This window comes from Cricetulus griseus, chromosome 2 (genome assembly GCF_003668045.3).
Source record: "Cricetulus griseus strain 17A/GY chromosome 2, alternate assembly CriGri-PICRH-1.0, whole genome shotgun sequence".
NCBI classification, from domain to species: domain Eukaryota; kingdom Metazoa; phylum Chordata; class Mammalia; order Rodentia; family Cricetidae; genus Cricetulus; species Cricetulus griseus.
In genome coordinates this window covers 357,526,453-357,545,192 of record NC_048595.1, presented here as the reverse complement: position 1 = coordinate 357,545,192, position 18,740 = coordinate 357,526,453, and the positions used below count along the sequence as shown (strand labels likewise).

Sequence of the window (18,740 nt, the reverse complement as noted above, 5' to 3'; positions counted from 1 at the left end):
CCACCTGTCTACTTTCCCTGTTGCCAAGGTTACAGGCATGCATAGCTCTGGTCAACTTTTTATATAGGGATTTAGACTCAGGTCCTCATGATTTAAGCAAGTGCTCTTACTCACCAAACCATCCTCTAGGGCTATTCATTCTCTAGTTAGAAACTTTCTCAAGGAGAAGATAATGATTTCACAGCACAAACCCTTGAAACTGTTCTCAATAGAGTATACCTCAGTCTAAAAATCAAGTGAGATTAGAGAAGACTGTAACATCAATCATGGAACATAGAAAAATGAACAAAAATTGAAGATCTAGAGGAGGATAATGCCAATTAAGAATGTCTTTAAAGTACTAATAGTTCAAAAATAACATGGTTTCAAGTTCAAAGGGTTGGGGGAGGACTTTAGAGAATGTGGAATCGGATGTAGTCTTTGGCACTTCCATTAGCTGTAAGTGGAGGTGATGGCTGATTATTACATAGATTTTTTTTCTTTTAAAATTAAGTTTTAAACCTAACCATCTCTGAAAGTGTCAGGATCACAGAAAATCTTTGCAAAGCTTTAGCTGATGAGCCTTAATGTGTTTTGCTAATTTAATTAGTAGTTCCTTGCTACATGATGGAGTTGCTCTCAAAGCTTAAGCTACTGTCTAATTATAAGTTTAGGTAGATCTGAAACACTTCACAAATTAACTCTGGGGATTTGAGCATGTAATAGAGTCAGTGTGTCCAATTTCATAAAGACAAGATGTCCAATTTGCATTCAAGGATTAGTCTACACAGTGTGAAACTCATTAATTTGTGATGTACAAAATTGGTATTTAAGCTTAGAAATAAAACCCTAAATATCCCTCAGATTAAAACTAGGCATAATTTGAATTATCTTCAAAACTGGTTAATCTGGAATGGCTATCATATCCCACTCTTCAAGGGAAATTAGCACACACTCTCTCTCTCCCTCCCTCTCCCCTCCACCCTCCTCCATTTTAGAGTAATATTTAAAGTATCATCTCTCAGTGTCTTTATGTAGACTTTGGAGAAGAGATATTATTTTTGATCTTTTATATCCTAGTACCACTTTTAAAATAATCTTATATTTACTTCTTCTTAGTTTACCCTCTTCTGAAAAAAAAAAAAAAGAAAGAAAGAAAGGAGTAGTACTCAATAAGCAATCATTGTGTCACAGAGGTAAACATTCTGGTTCATTTTAATCCAACTAAGCATGTTTGTAATGAAGGATTTGTTCATTCTTAGGATTTCTTAGTAGCTTCAGCTTAATTAAATAGGGATGTATAAGAGAGTGTGATGTCAATTTTTTTTTTCCCCCCCGAGGCTTTAGAGGCTATCCTGGAACTAGCTCTTGTAGCCTAGGCTGGTCTCAAACTCACAGAGATCCTCTGCCTCCCGAGTGCTGGGATTAAAGGCATGCGCTACCAACGCCTGGCTTTTTTTTTTTTTTTTTTTTTTTTTTGATGTCAATTGAAATACCTTTGATTGGCACTTGTGGTGTCAGAAATAGGTGGTAGCTATGTGTTACAGTGTTACAGTTGTAATCCAGTGGGCAATTCTTTTCTAAAATGTATTTTGTATTTTCTTCTCAAGGAAGAATCTTTAAAAACATTTTGGATTATTATTTAGACAGAACATGTACACAGCAGCATCGCCCCCATAGTCTTAAACAAGTATCTTTTGCGATATTTCAGTGAATTCTTTGGTTCTTGAAGGAATCTAATTTAATGGCAAGACCAGAACCAAGGGGACACTGATGGAACAATTAACTAGTAATTCAGGGTAGACCAGGAGTCTCATCAGGTGGCCTCGTTAAGAGGTACACAGAGGAGAGGGGAGCCCTCCTGTTATATAGGTAGACAGTACAATAGTGAAAGGAAAATATCACATGCTGTATCAGGGTGTTCACAACTTAGAAAAATTCACCTGGGTCCATGAAGGGGACAGTGGAAGCCTCTAGATAGAACCTGACTTGCCTGACAGTATGGAGTGGTCTCACACAGCTCCTTGTTCCTTGCATGAGGATCTCAGTGGAATTCATATAATTAGTGGGATAAGTGACCAATAACAATAACAATGTGCCACTTGTCCTCCATCCTTTCCTTTTTTTTGTTTTTTTTTTGTTTTGTTTTTCGAGACAGGGTTTTTCTGTGTAGCTTTGGAGCCTATCCTGGCACTCCCATCCTTTACATTTTAACAGGAAAAGTCAGCTTCTACTGAAAAGAAGAGACACAGCCAGGGTGGTGGGAGGGATTCATTATCTTAGTATAAATAATCTGATTTTGAAAATATTTGACCTTTACAGCTGTGAACACACGGTGACCTTAAGAATCAGATTAACATTGCCTGTTTACTTCCTCTGCCTGGAGATAGCTTCCTGAGGATACACTCACTTCCTTGGGAAGTTTCTAACATCCCACGCTGTTAGACTAACAAATGAGATAAAAAGTGCTTCATTTGCAAAAGTGTTCTTTTATATCCAAGATACTCACAGACTTAAAATGTGCACAACATAGAGGGGATAGCTTATGTCTAGTTTAGGGGCTATTTGTAATTTGGCAATCACTGAAGCACTGTAAGGACTGCCCTTGGTGAGAAATAGGCAGCTGTGTGGTAAATAATCAGAAACATAGCTGGGACCTTTCTGTTCCTTTCTGCTGTGTGTAGGATGCTGTGAATTTCCTGATCAGCAGTTGTTCTCAGCAACCATAGAGTATGTGACTTCTTGTAACCGGGCTTAGAAGTCTACATTTCTCTACACAGAGGAGATTTTTGTGTTGTAAATGACTATCAAAGAGCAAAAAGCTATCAAAGAATGAAGAGACATATAGATGCTCTGAAAGAACATGCAGCTGTGGGGCGAAGGATCCCCAGCTCCACCCCTACAGCATCATCAGGGTAGCAGTTGCTGGAGCCACTTTCCTGTGCCTCTAAACATCTTTAATCAAGCCTGTTACATTCACAGAACTGCTGGTGGAATGGATTTCCTGTGGCAATCACTGAGAGGCATACTCTGAGGCTGCATGCCTTCCTTCCTAGTCACCACTCACCATCACAGATACAACTAAAGCAGCTCTAGATAATTCATCAGCCAACACTTCACTGCAAGTGCTGTTTGCACACAGTTGTTCCTTTAGGTTTCTCCTCTGCCGTGTGGGGCAATATCTTCTATCACTTGTGTTACTTTGTGCAATTTACATTAAATCTGTGCAATTTGTATTGGCTGTACTCTTTGAATGTAATTTGGAACTAACGTCATTCTAGTTATTAGCTGCTATTTTCATATAATGCTTTTTAGAACTGCTATGAAGACCTTTAGCTTTCCTCTCCTGTCATCAGTTTTTCTTGCTGTAAAACCACCCTTGCATTCTAGGCCCACATCCCTCTTCCTCTACTCCTCCTTCTTTACTACCTCCTTTCCTTCCTCCTTCTTCTTCCTCCTATTCCTCCTTTTCCCTCCACTTTCCCCTCCTCATTTCGTCTTCTCTTCCTTCTTCCCACTCCCTCCTCCTCTTCATCCCTCCTCTTCCTCTGTCTTCTTTTAAGTCAAGTTCAGAAGGTATCTGGGTCCTTACAGTAGAGAAATATATTGCAACATAAGTCAAGAATCAAGTACAGAGTACTTGCTGCTGTGAACTTATTTCTAACAACATTATAGCTGAAAATATGTGTTTTCCAAGCTGTCAGTACATATTGAGTTTGCCAATTTATAATGTTTGACATTACCAAACTTTCTTGGCACATGGTATCATTTTACTAAATGATTTGATTGGACACAAAGCTGTACTGCTGAACCATTAAGTATCTGATCTCTTTATGGGTGTGCTCTCTCAGATCCACTTCCAAAGATGTCCAGCTATGATCCCAGAAGGTTGTGACAGTAACAGGTCACTGAACAAACCAGGCAGCCACGGCTCCATTTCTTGTATGAATTTCATTGGTTCCTTTACATCTCTCTTGAGTTTTTTATTTCTTTTTTTCTGGAGAAAGAAATAAGGTTTATCCAGATTTGTAACCATCCCAGAAAGCTACCAGAATATTTGACAACCATGAGCATTTGATAAGTGTCAATGGAAACCATGACTATGTTCTTATTTGTAACTTTAGTAAGAATGGCCCTGCTGAGTAAATATAATAACATTCGAAAATATAATAACAAAGACTATGACTTCAAAAGATATGCAGAAATGAAGATAATATTTTAGTAGCAGAACCGATTCTCAGAAAAAATGTTGATATTCCTGCTTAGATAAGTGTGAGGTCCATCTTGGGAATAATTGAAAATGATTTGCTTTTGGCTGATTTCATGTTAAGGAAACAAATATGTTCTTTAAGCAGAACAGGCATGACAAGAGGAAGACAGAAAATATTTCCAATTTTAGTTTTTATTAATTCCACAAAATGCAGTCAGTGCCTGTGTGAATACTTCTCTACTAATAACCAGTTACATCAGGTTACTGGGTGAGACCTAGAGTCTCAGCTTCTAAGTTTATTCAGCCCACCTCTCTCCTCCTTTTAAGGTCAAAGTGAATATGCTCTTCCCCCCTTATCACTTTAAATTTATTGAATCGTTTAAAATGTATTTTAATCTAAGTATATTGAAATTTGTGTCAGGTCCCATTTCAGAGTACCAGCCAGAGCTTTGTGGCACATTACTCATGAAACTAGGGAGATAAGTTTCATTCTGTTGACACAAAATGTGGGTAATTTGACTAGAAGGAAAACATGCTCAAAGTTTTTAAATTCTCCATTTATTATGAAGGAACTATCCTCCAAAGAAAGGTAATATTTTATTTTTCTTTTTGCTTATTTTTTTCAAATTAAGAATTATTTTACAACTCACTTTGACCTTGGATTATTTTTGTAAACTATTCCCAGAAAATGGAATGATCTGAAGTTTAGATGTCATATTTTATTTATTTTTACTTGTTCTAGTATTTGTTTATTTAGATTACAATAGGAAAGGACAGAGGTTGAAAAAAGGAACACATTCAATCCCAGATACAAAGTTCTAAATTCTGTTTAGTAGACATATATGAAAAACAAAATAGGTTGTGTTAGTTAGCATTCAGGCATCTGTATTCTGTCCTTGGGGTTCTGATAGGATACACCCTCAGCTGCAGCCACTAAGAGCACCACCTGTTCATATTCACTATGTTCCCTTTTAAAAGGGACGTGCCCACCTCCCATCTCTCTCTCTCTCTCTCTCTCTCTCTCTCTCTCTCTCTCTGTTTGTTCCCTTCTCTCTCCCTCTCTCTGCCCCCTCCTCCTTTCTCCTCTCTCCTGTCACTCCTGTCTCCAGAGGCCAGTCTCCCCACTTCCCTTTCCCTCTTTTATGATCCCGTTCCCTAATTTAAAACCCCTGTGCTTGAACCCTGTTGCATGGTGTCTTTCTCTCGAGCACTCCTTTTCTTAAATGATAACAGGTTGAATCCCTCATTTAATAACAATAAATAAATAAATAAATAAATAAATAAACCTGTTAAACAAAAATGTCACGGTTGCTTTATTCTGATGTAAATGTGATTAACCGTGCTTTCCACCACATGTGCATGCTGTGTAACAGGCTAGAAGAAGATCCTACTGTGCTTGCAGCTATAGAGTTCCAGGATATTTGAAACCAGGTTCATTTCCCCCACTGCTGCCACAGTGTAATCTGCTGCACCACAGTCTTTCTCAATTGAATTGTAACTTACAGTGTGGAATGGAGATTCCTATCCTCTTCCTTCCAGATGCTGAACTGAAGCTGTTGCTGGTGCTCCTGTATTCCTGCTGTGGTCTCTCTGGGCCTTGTAGGACTTGCCACTGTCACAAACCAGGATCCTGGTTTCATGGCCTAAGTCCTCACTGTCTTCTGAGCATTCAAGGCTTTGCTCCTCCGTATCATCAGAGTCTTGACTCTTGAGGTTTGGGCCCTAAAATTTTTATCAAGATAGTTAAGAAAACAATCAGTTTCCAAAGTGATTGGAGCCTCAGAGAAGTCTCTTGGTGGCTCTGCTTCCTTATGGGTTAGACTCTGGAAGTGATGGCTCCTGTGTCCTTTGAGACCTGAATTACATCATACTTCTGCTTCTCCCACTTTCTGTAAGTGGGCTGTGCTTCTTTTCAGCCAGCATCATCTTTGGGTAGCAGCTGGTACCCCTGGTCTGGTGAGAGGTCTATGCACTGGTCATCTTCCCCAGGAGGAAGGTCAGCTTCTTCTTTCTTAACCTCTTTTACACCAAATGTCAGTTTCTGCAACATGGTTAAAATTTCCTCCCCTGAGCTCCTAGGAAGTGAACTTACTGGCTGGTGTATCAGAGTTGGAAGTAGTTCTTTGCCACTTCCACTCTTTCCTTGTATTGAGCAGAACCTTCTATTAGTCTCATCAAGCAATCATCCCTTTTCCGACTTTCAAGGAAGCTGGCCAAAGTGATGAATTAGCAGCAAAGGACTTTTTGGAGTCACAAAAATGTGATACATTTGAAGCAGAAAATTTCAAGTCCATGAGCAAATTCATGCCCAACTCATGGGCATAGTCCTGGAAATATGATGCAGGTGGCGGCCTGTATCCCCTTTGCCAGCCTGGCATAAATCTCTTTTGTACCAGCTGTGCATACAGACATTTAGTGAAAGTGACAGATGCTATTATTCATGTTTCAGAGGGAAAAAACCCTTGAAACTGAGAAAGACCCACAGGTCACTGAGGTCCCACAGGTAGTAGTCCTGGACTGCTGCAGACACCAGTCTGCTTCATTATGTGAATTCTGCTGCAATGCCAGCTGGAAGGAAGCAATATGCTTGATAAAAGAGAGGCTTCAATTTTTTTTTCTGGATACCCTGGCTACATCTGTTCTCAGCAGCTTGTTCATATTCCAAAGCTAAAACTTCTGGCTGTGCTGAGATTCTGCTCAAAGCTTGTTGGATTCTTGGGGTGTTAGTGAGCAATGAGGATAGTTTCTCATATTTCCTTAGCAAAGGAATATCACACAATGCTTCAGTTTAGTGCATCTCTCTCTCTCTCCCTCTCTCTCTCTCTCTCTCTCTCTCTCTAACAGGGTTTCTCTGTATTTCTTTGGAGACTGTCCTGGAACTTGCTCTGGAGACCAGAGTGGCCTCTAACTCATAGAGATCCATCTGCCTCTGCCTCTCGAGTGCTGGGATTAAAGCTTGCACCACCAACACCCGGCAGTTTAGTGCATCTCTTAAACAGGCTTTGTGCATCAGAGAAGCTTACTTTTCCAGTAGATATGGCTATTAACAAAGAGACCCACAAGTGGTCAGGGTGCAGAGAATAAGAGACTATAGGGTGCTCTGTCCTAAACAGCTATATCACAGCCCTCTTCCCAAAGCTCATGGAACATTGTGGAAGAGGAGGCAGAAGGACTGAAAGAGCCAGAGGTGGTGGGTGACTATGACAATATTGTGTTTCTGGACATGACAGGGCAATTGCATACATGGACTCCCAGTTCAAGTCAGACAAATCCCAGCATGGAGATAGGATGTGGACACGAAGTCCAAACCCCTAGCTGCAGAGATATTCCCAATTGACAGCTGCCAAGAGGACAGCCAGTTTTCTTTAATTGTTTGACCTCTGATATAGGTTGGCCATGTTCCAGTGAGTGGTCATAGACGCAAGAATACACCGTCAGTCACGGGTCCAATCAGATTGGAGGGGGCTTGCTGATTCCACTGCTTTTTGATCAGAGGTTATGTATTTGTAGTTGTCTCTAGTATGTAGGGTGAGAATGTGCTTGAGGATACTGTGAATGGGGACCTACGTGAGACTTGGTCTTGAGCTGCAAGGTTTTCTGAGAAATGTTTGTGTTTGGACACAGAAACAAGAAAGACAAGATAAAGGTGAAAGTCAGGGCTGTCGATATAGCACCTTCAAAGCTATGCAAAGAAAGAAGGGGTTTTCTCATAAGAATAGGAAGGAGACACTGAGGACTTTGGAGTGGGAAGATTGTCTTTTTCTGTCACGTTGGGTGTGAGCGGCCTGTAAGTCGGGCTTTCATTTCATTCAGAGATATCTTTGGGCCAAGTGAGAGTTTACAGTGCTTCTGTATTCTGTGGTCCGGGCCTATAGTTGTCTGTTTTAACATTTTCCTAGAGGACTAATAATCTCAGTGTGGCCTGTAACTATGGTTTGCAACAAGATAAATACAGAGATGAGAGTGGTTTTTAGGAAATGCTGGTTTCTTCTGTTAGGTTGAGAAGCTGTCCTTCTGGAAGAGCCCCCTGCTTAAACCACCTGTCTCCCTGGTGTCCTGGGCTCACTTCATGGAAGAGGCAAACTCATAGCTATATGTGCTAAGCACTTTATATCAAACTGCAGAACTTATTTAGTGTGTTTCCTCACTTAATACATAATAATGAGGACCTGGATATAATAATTGTCTTTAATAGACTATTAATACCCAAAACATGACTGCTGTTTCATACAATAGTTGTTTTCTTTTTGAGACAGGGGTTCATAGTACTAAGGCTGGCTTGCAGTTTCTTATCTTCCACAGTACTGGGATTACAGCCATATATAGCACGCTTCCCAGTTGATGTCATGTTGGAAATTGAACCCAGGACTTTGTGTATGCTAGGAAAGCAGTCTACCAACCAAGGTACATTCGCCATCCCCATGAAGTCTTGCTGTCTTTGACATACTCATTTTAGAATTAAGTATTATCTGATTGTGTTAACAGTACAAGATCTCTTACAGTGACAGGGACCAATTTTTAATTGGCTAATGCTGGGAAACATTAAAACAGGCAATTATTGAAAAATTAATAGGTGTACTGTGAATACGTTCTTTAAATTGCAACACATCCCTACAACCATTCGGCTGTAATTGGAAGTTATGTTAAATCATTCTCTTTTATTATGTAACTGGTGATTGATTGGAGTTCAGTGTTGTTTATTTCTTGCATTAATCATGCAGCTGCCTCTCCTTTGCAAGCATTGTCAGTACTGGTGTCTTTGAAATTAGTTTTTTTTTTTTTTTTCAAAAGTGACATGTCTCATAGAAAGCCTTTCAGGAGTATAATATGAAAATAATGTGTTACATGTTTTGTCACAAGCCCAAATGTTTGAAATAAGAAATAGAAAAATTTAACAGTTATAGAAGAAAGGGGGAATAGAAGGGCTCTTCGTTTAAGTGTTTAATCTGGGTGATAATGGCCTTGTGTCTTGCTTGAGAGACGAGACACAACTGAGATGGGTGGCAGCTTCTCCACCACTGAAACTTTCTCTTGAGAAAGAGCATCTGACATTTGTTGTGGGTCATTCCATCTCTGAGAAATCAGGAAAGTTAATGATATAGACAGTCATAAAATAAGTGAAGAAAAATGAAATTCCCAGTCGTGTAATAAAGACAGTTTCCAGTGGATAGAGATTGCAGTCAGTGTGTGAATGGTTTCCTTATGAGCTCAGAGCCTGTATAAAAAGGCAGGGCCTGTCGTGAAGGAAGGACAATGGCCATTATGGTCTTTTGGGCAGCATCAAGGAAGGAACATGGATGAGCTGAGACAAGAGAGAATGCAAAAGCAGGGTACATACAAAAGCACACTGTTGCTCATGCAGGTAATGGAGGAAGCATATCTATGGGAGCAAGGGAGCCTGACAAGAGTAGAGCAGCTTAGGCAAGTATCTACTGTTCTTTTGCTAGGAAGGAGCATGCCAACAAATGGTACAATTCACGACCACAGCAGCAGACAGCATTCACTGGTACTCACCTTGTATTCAGCATGGTTCTATGAATTCACTTAACCCCAGAAAAAAGTAGGCAGGTGTTACTATAACTCTTTCCAAAGTAAGATGCCACCAAGACAAATAGTGATTTTCTCAAGACACCACAGCTTCTAAGTGCCTCAAACTAAGGCATCCTTTCCTGGATTCTATTTTTCATAGGAGGGCTCTATAATTTTAAGTTATGGTCCATCAAAAAATGATGGTATGTTTCAAAGGGAATCTTGAAAGTGAGTAGCAGGGAGCATGCTGAACCAACCACAGTGTGCAAGACAGTAGAACCAAATATGAACTAGGCTATCTTGAAAGGGTCTGAATTCCTAATATCACAGCCCACGTCTGGTTAATCTATCAGTTATCCCCTGTTAACACCTATTTCCAATCAGCCGTTCTGAAGGAGAAAGGAACATGATACATACCAACCTTGCCCTCCGGGGTTAAATCTGCCATGAAGACAAAATTAAGTCTATAAATAAAAGGAATATAATATTCAGAAGCCACAAAAGACCTAGAGGAAGGAGTATATGTGTCTAGGGAATTGGAGATCTTGTAGAAGGTTCACGGAGGAGCTAATGTGTGACCTAGGTTCAGTATATGAGAAGCAGTTGACAAGTAAGAACTAGAAGACAGAGCCGTTCCTGCATATCCTGAAAAGTTCATTGATAGTGCTCAGGGTTTTGTGAAGTGAGTCATCTGACCCTGAGATATTCCAGTTGAAAACGGCAAGTCAGTTAGATTGCATTTGGGAACTTTTTAGGGAACTGAATCTCACGATGCACTTTAGAGCTGTGGAATCAGGACTCAAATTTAAAAATCATCTGCGGGGCATGCATTCACATTAAAATTTGAAGAGGTAAGATTTGAACAAGTGATTCTAGTGTTGAATGCTTGCAAGTGGTGGTGACACGGGGGGACTATCTGTGTGGCATACTAGGCTAACTTCAATTTTAATTCCAAGGGCAACAATACCTATCATGAAATCCTAACTGACAGCATAAAGCGAATTTTCACATTCCTATAATCCCTCAGCTTGCATGTCAACCTGCTTACAAATTCTAGAGGAAAAAAATATTTGCTCAAAATTTTTAGTTCACTAAATGTCAGTGATGCCAAACAATTCTTATAGAAAATAGTCTTTCATAATTTGTGAGACTACAAAGTCAATGAAGAGAAAGATCAGTCCTCCAGGATTATATTTATTTTGTGGCTAACATATTATTCCCTGTGAGAACCCAGAAATGAGGCACAGGCTCTTTTTTCCTCAGTGGGGAGTTTTATTCTGTACTGAGTTCACCAAGAAACAGTCTCCTTTCTTTTTCTTTCTTTTTTTTTTCTTTTTTATTTATTTTTGTTTTTCGAGACAGGGTTTCTCTGTGTAGCTTTGAATCCTGTCCTGGCACTCACTCTGGAGACCAGTCTGGCCTCAAACTCGCAGAGATCTGCCTGCCTCTGCCTTCCGAGTGCTGGGATTAAAGGCGTGTGCCACCAATGCCCGGCCTTCACACTGGGATGTTTAACAGTTCCTTTGACTGTATATAATGAGGTCCCTGGGAATCTCCATGTGTACTTTTATTTGGATCTGTATAAATTGATGTCATGTTAGTCAGTATTTATGTCATAGGGCTTCTGTATCAAAGACCCACAAACCAGATCACTCAAATTTCTGGCATTTAGGCATCAGAAATAGAATGATGATGACCATTTTGTCCTTAGAAAACACAGAAGAGCTCTTTCTCCTTTAATCTGTTGGTGTTCTTCCGATGGTAGATGTATCATTTTCAGTCTCTGTGCCCTCTGAGGCATGGTTCTCTCTGTGCATCACCTATATAGATGAAGGTCTTTTTTGATTAAAAGCCCAGACAACATGACCACATGTTTTAACTCTTATAATCCCAACAGCTACAGTTCTGATCCAAGTAACTCATATTCTGAGGTATTAGGAATAGTGTTTAAATTGCATTTGGGATTGACATACTTAACCTGTAACAAGGTCTTAGGGGACTGCCCTCTTGCCTGTCTTTATAGTGTTTCTCATGCCATCAGAAGGAAACAGAGCCCACATTGTTCAAGAACCAGCTGTGGCCTCTTCTTACTACTCAAGCAACAAGATAACCATGATTACTAAGGTCACTCAGCTGGCCTTGACTTAGCTCCCATGGCTCAAGCTTACTAATTAGCCTGGAGTTAGAATACCCAGTGCACACTACCTACAGAATCTCTATAGTTCTGGGTTTATCATCTTTGCTTCTACTATTTGTTACCTGAAGTTCCCAGTATCCCTAAAACTTTTCTGTGGGACTGAGAATTGAAGATTATTCTTGCCTACCCTATCGGCAGGCATATTCAAGGTAGGGAACCTAAACATAATGGATCCATGAATGTTCAGTTCCTCCTTCCAATCTTTACAATCTATTACTTGACTTTCTTGGTTGGATATAAGCTTTGGAGACATTAGAGACAAATGGAGAAACTAGTTTCATGAGAGTTGCTGTGGAAGCAGGAAGAAATGATGAGGAGCAGTTGTCTTTAAATGTCATCATTGTGAGCCACCATGTGGTTGCTGGGAATTGAACTCAGGACCTATGGAAGAGCAGTCAGTGCTCTTAACCTCTGAGCCATCTCTCCAGCCCTGTGTGTAATGACCCCTATTAAGAATCCAAGCAGTGGTGGAGAAGATGCCATTGATGCCATTTTCCTATAATGAGATTGATGTCTACCTTGGTTACCATTCCAAGAGCCTTCATAAGTAACTGTTTGAAGCAGAAACAGTCACCCACAGCTAAGCACTGAACCATACTCCTGGAATCCAGTTGTGCAGAGGGAGGCGGGATGAGCAAAGGAGCCCAGAAGGTGCTACAGAAACCCCCAGAAACAGTTTACCTGACCTAGTGAGAGCATGGAGACCCTAGTCATAAACCTGGGGAAACAGCACTGGACCAAACCAAGCCCTCTGAATGTGGGTGCCAGCTAGGAGGCCATGACAGTCTATGGGACCTCTTACAGTACAGCCAGTCTTTAACCCTAGAGCATAAATGCACTTTGGGAGCCCATTCCCTATGGAATACTATTGCAACCCAGATACAGCAAGGAGGGCCTAGGCCCTCCCCCAAATAATATGACAGACTTTGAAGGTCCCTGGTGGAGGGCCTCACTATCCCTGGGGAGGAGTTGGGGGATGGGTTGGAGGGTTGGTGGGGAACATGGGAGGGTGGGAGGGCAAGGGAATGAGGGGAATGGGTATGTAAATATGAGTAGTAATTAAAGAATTTAAATAAAAAAATATATGTAAAAAATATCATTATTGCCATGAAGTGCTCAGACAGTTGGAACAGTGCTATTTTAGGTGAGTTATGTGAGTATCTATTAAGGAAAGTTACAATTGAATTTGGTAGGCTGACATGAGGTTCCCCTTAGTGTAGGAAGGCATCATCCCTTCTGTTTAAGGGCTACATAGAATAAAAGGGTGAAAAAATAAAGAGTCCTTCCTGTTCTCCTTTGAGCCTGATTATTGATTTTCTTCCTTTGGACTTGGACTTAATCAGTTCTCTTGGATCTCCTTTAGATTTCTGACTTTCTGACTTCAAACCTTGGGGTCTGCAATGATGGATCACTCCACAGTTGTGAATCAGTTCCTTGTAATGACCACCCATATCCTAAATGTAACCTCTCTCATATGTGAGTGTTAGTGACATTTTGAAGGATATATATTATGCCATATGAATTTCAACAAGATTAGTAGTTAAAAATTGATGGTTTATGGCTTATTGATGGTAGAGATATCCTAACACAGCCCTGTTCTAGCAATGTATTTACACCCCTAATTCTAATTATATGCCCTTTTAGAAAATATAAAACAAGAAAATTACATATTATGGATTTTTCCAATGCTTCCTATCTGTTATGTAACTTTAAAGAAAAGAAAGAAATATACTCATATTTATTTTGGAAGTGAACAGGGTTTGGAGACTTCCATAGGTACACACCCTGTCAATTTTGACACTGAGCCTTCAGCACTCACAGATTTTGGAGTCAGGCATCCTTCCATGTCACACATAGTATAGAATAGTAAATCATGCCTGGTATTTGATTGCTGATGTATAAGAGTTTAAAGTGGTTGTCATGAACAACAATTTGAGTCTGTCTGGAACATTAAAGTTTATAATCCATGGAACCTGTTATTTAAAATTAAATGAAAACTCCCCATGTAGAAAGAGTCTGAGTTTAACCTTCTGGGTGGTTTTGAATGGATGTAAAGAAAATTGACTTTTCTCAAACCAGTAGGGCAGCATAGAACAAGACAGGTTACCTTGTGTTTTCTTAGAGCAGGACAGACAGCAATGAGCCTCTTGGAAGAGGCTGAGAGATGTAGTGAGGAGTTGGGATCTGGCCCAGAGCTTCCATCCAGCCTTCTTCTTATTTGCCCTAGTCTCCTATAGTTCTAATATTCTGTGACAAGTGACCCAGTGTGCAACTGATTTTGTGATTTGATTTAAGGAAAAAGTAGAGTTGCATTTTTTTCTTTCATAAATTGAGTACCTACCTTGTGCTGTTTTCTGACTTTCTTCTTGAGACCTGAGCGTTATTTCACTCACCTCAATTGTAGTTTGTTTCACTTACTTTTTACATGTAATACACAGAACTTACATGTGTAACAGTTATTTATTTCAGAGTGTCTAAAATGAATAATACTACGAGCAGACACATTTTTCACATGATAAATTTTTATGTGAAATAAAAATAGAAGTAGCTCAAGTTGCACAAGTTTAAATGCTCTCTTTAGCAGCACGAGTTCCATTCCCCAGGCCCTGTCACAGAGCTGTTTCTCTTCAAATGGGTTTGAATGATTAGTCAAGCCAAATGCTTCTCCTCCTACCCTTGATGTTTTATAAAGAGGGGATTGGCTAAATTCTTATTCGAGAGGTACATGTTTTAGATTTTTCCTTCCTTCCTTCCTTCCTTCCTTCCTTCCTTCCTTCCTTCCTTCCTTCCTTCCTTCCTTTCTTTCTTTTCTCTCTCTCTCTCTCTCTCTCTCTCTCTCTCTCTCTCTCTCTCTTCTCTTCCCTCCCTCCATCCCTCCCTCCCTCCCTCCCTCCCTCCCTCCTTCCTTCCTTCCTTCCTTCCTTCCTTCCTTCCTTCCTTCCTTCCTGTCTTCTTTTCTTTTGGAAATGCTAAGGATGAACCCAGGGTATCACATGTAATTGATGATCATGCTATCATTGAGCTACATCCCAGCCTAAATTTTGAATTTCTAAGAGTCAGCAAAATGTATCCTATAGACAAATTGTTCCCCTTACCATGCTTATATTCAGACCCTTGAAGCAGTATTTCTTACACTATACATTGCCTTCCTATGGCAAGTGCAAGCAGGTACATTACAAATCTACAGATTAAGACATGGCTCATCACATGGATACCCTCATTGTCCTTATCCTTATCTTCCTTACCTCTTGCATTTAGGGGAAGATTGGGAAAATGAATAGAAAAGTAGGCTTAATTGTTTAAAATAAGAAGTGTGGGGTTTGAACCATGTTTTTTTTTTTTTAATTAGGAAAGCATTGGTATCTGTCAGTACAAGGTTGTAGAAACAGGAATGGCAAGATGAAGGCTTGATGCAGATGCAGTTGATGTACAGTGTTGCAGAGTCCTGAAAGATGGCTCTTTCTGGTTTTATTTTGGAGTGTGTGTGTGTGTGTGTGTGTGTGTGTGTGTGTGTGTGTGTGTGTGTGTGTATGCCCATGCATGCACACATACATGTTTTTGTGTGTGTCTGTGCCTGGACATAATTACAGTTGTCTGTGGAGGCCAGAGACATTGGACATTGGCTTCTCTGGAGATGAACTGACTGGTGGTTATGAACTAGCTGGCCAACATAGGTTCTAGGACCTGAACTCAAGTCCTTCCCAATAGCCATTTACTCTCTTAACCACTGAGTCATGTTCTCTCAAGAAACAATGTTGTGTCTCTTCATTGGAGGCCCTTGTCACCTGACTGCATACCATGTCTTGGCTCTTCAGATTTGACCTGAGGCTCTTGTCGAGGCCTAGGAAAGATGGGGAAGAAATGTGTCCATATTGGTGCTCTCCCTTTGGTCTGACTCAGGTTTTGCCATTGCTGAAAGCCAAAATAAATGATTTCTGAGTTAAACATTGTTTAGACAGTTTCTAGTTGCATTCCTTAAGAGATATAATGCTGGAATTTTGGTTCCCCAGTATAGCCTCACTGAAAGTTTGCTATTTAGGTTTATGTTTAAGGGAGGGACTTGTTAAAATGGTAATGAAGCCTGTCCTGCCACATGAAAGGAGAGAAAGATTGAAAGAATAATTTGCTGAATACCTTTTCTGACTTGAGAATTGCTTCCTTTCTGAGGAAAGTCTTTTTCTTTTGGTCTGAAGATGGTTTCAGTTTGATTTGTTGCTTTTAAGAATCTAAATCTTGCCCTCTCTCCCTCCCTTTATCCCTCCCTCACTCCCTCCCTCCCTCCCTCCCTCCCTCCCTCTCTCCAATCTTCTCCCCATTCTTCTGCTTTGATGAAGCTTCATGTAACCCCAGACTGGCATCAGGATGAGCTCGCACTTCTGATTTTCTGCTTCTGTCTCCTGAGTATTGGATTGCAGATATGAGCTACCATGCCTGGTTTATGTGCCAGAGATGGCTCCCAGGTTGCTTTCATAGACTTAAATGTAATCACTGAGGTAGGTCGTCCTCAATACATAGTCTTAGAAATAGAAGGTATAGTATTCTCAGAAGAAAGGGAACAGTAGAGCAACTGATACCATGGTGACTTCTCATTGTATGGGATACCTAATTATAATTTCTAACCTTTGGATGGATACAGGACAAGAGCAAAGAAGACAGTGAAAGCCAAAATGTCTTCAGGTATTTATTCAGCATGCTGCAGGCTTGTTTGATCTTTTCGTCCCTAATTGACCTACCACAATAATAGGCAGTTTTCTTGGGCCAACTGGTACTTAAGGCTAGTTTAGGAGAGGCAGTTCTCACCACAATTTAAGTGCATTTTTAAAAATGTGGGCTTTTGATTTTGGAACGATTTTGTGTGGTTTTCATTAGACCAGACACTCTTATTTATAATCACACCCTCATATCAGTTGATGAATTCTTCGCATAGACCTTCATGATGGGGAAGCTATTTTGTATTTTCTGCTGCCATTCTTAAAGTATCTTCTTAACCCTTTGTCTTCTTTGCAACCATCCTACTTGATTCAGTTCTATGTACAGCTAGCTCTACAAAGGTTTTGCCAACAAGGCAATGACTTGGCCACACTGTTCCCTTGAAGATGACAAGGTAACAGCTGAGCCTTCCTTTCCAGCATGGAGTTTTGGCTTATTCAGAGATTTCTCCCTCGTAACCATCATGGATAGGTAATTGCTTCATTGGTATTCCTAAGAAACTCTTGCAGGCAGTGAGGCCTAATGGGGGTGTTAGCTGTGAAAGGAGGAAGGGGCTGCATTGGAAACCATGATTAGTCTAGCAGCATGCCTGGGACAGCCTCTCTAGCGCTTCTTTGTAAAGTGAGGATAATAGAATTGGCATGGCATTTCATGCAAATGAAAGGTATGGTGTTTGGCATAATAAAAGAAAATGTACAGTGATTTAATTGTGAATATATAGTTGATATAACAATAGTCCTTATACATTACTAAAATGCAATAGGGAGCTTGCTTGCCTGTGGAATCCTCTTTATTTCCTCAAATTTAATCTACCAGCACCCTAATGAGGGGGTGTTGTTATTATTCCTTTCGCAGGTGAAGGAAGTGAGACAGAGCCGTCTAGCCTAAAGTTCTACATCTAGTAAATGGTCACCTAAGAACCGGACTCAGACAGTATGGCTCCAAAATGAAGAACTTGAAAGAATGCCAGAGAACAATTTTCAGCAGATTTAGCTGGAATCAGCCTTGAAGACTGTCTCAACTGCTGTCTGTGTGGCTATGGCAAGGCCTGGATAGACCTTCCTACATTAGTGGAAATTAGACATTCTCCTTGGCTGATCCCAGCCCTCAAATCGTTTTCAGATGTTTGGGATCGTGAGGTTGCTGGAAATGTTTAAACACCATGTTGTTGATTTCGGTCATACTGTTGTTCTGCAATCTCCTAAGACTCTCTATTTAAGGTCCGTGCTATGGTACCAGGTGATCGTAACTTTACTGTCTTGACTCCCACTGGTTAAAAAATATGGGCTACAGATCTCTAGAGATTCTGTTGTGTTGCTGTCAGTCAGCCGATTATCACCTCTTACATAGCTAACCAGTACCCCAGAAAATGCAGGTGCCAACAGTGCCCTGCTCAAGCCTACTCTTTGTGGAGGGTTTCACTTTTCCAGGAGTTAGGCTGCAAGAGATACTGTTGATGGAGTCTGTGGGTTCACACCACAGGATATGATCATGCTTAATCTAGCCCTCAGGTGCTAAATGGCACTGGTTAATATTTTCTGATGCTATTTCTGGCCAGCTTAGATGTGTGGAAGTTTTACATTAACCACCACTGTTGGAAGTTCACGAAGATAGCTTGGTAACATGGAATCAGTAACCACAATGTATCTATTTACCCTCATGTAGTAAAACACCTTTTCTGTCACTAAAAGTTGTCTAGCCTTTGTAAGAAAACTTATCAAACAATTTTATTTGATTTTCATAAAATTCTGATGGCTTAGGGAGAATAAGTATAGTGTCTACATTTTCAATGTGGGAAGACCTGTGTCAATCCCAAGCAAGAAATAAGCACACAGATCTTAGATACCAAAACGACTGTTCTATTCTATGTATTATAAATCTTATTTCTTATTCTTTTCTCTAAGGTCACCATAAATTTTCCATACTGTCTCCTGTAGTATGTCATCTATTAAATCTAAATGACAAAAGTAGCCAAGTCTAAAGTCTAGCAAGCAGAAAGGTTAAATAATTAAATAAACGGAGTGTTGAAAAAGAGGTATTGAGGAAGAATCCAGGTTTGCGTTAATAGTACTGCATTAATATAGAGGTGCATTAATATATTAGTGTATTAATATG

General features: G+C 40.2%; 1 protein-coding gene and 1 pseudogene across 1 annotated transcript in view; one reads left to right on the top strand and one right to left on the bottom strand.

The window, feature by feature from the left end:
• Fbxl7 (F-box and leucine rich repeat protein 7) overlaps positions 1-18,740 on the top strand; it is a 355,837-nt gene that overhangs the window by 107,747 nt on the left and 229,350 nt on the right. The window lies entirely within an intron of this gene.
• Positions 5,883-9,717, bottom strand: LOC113833937 (annotated as a pseudogene).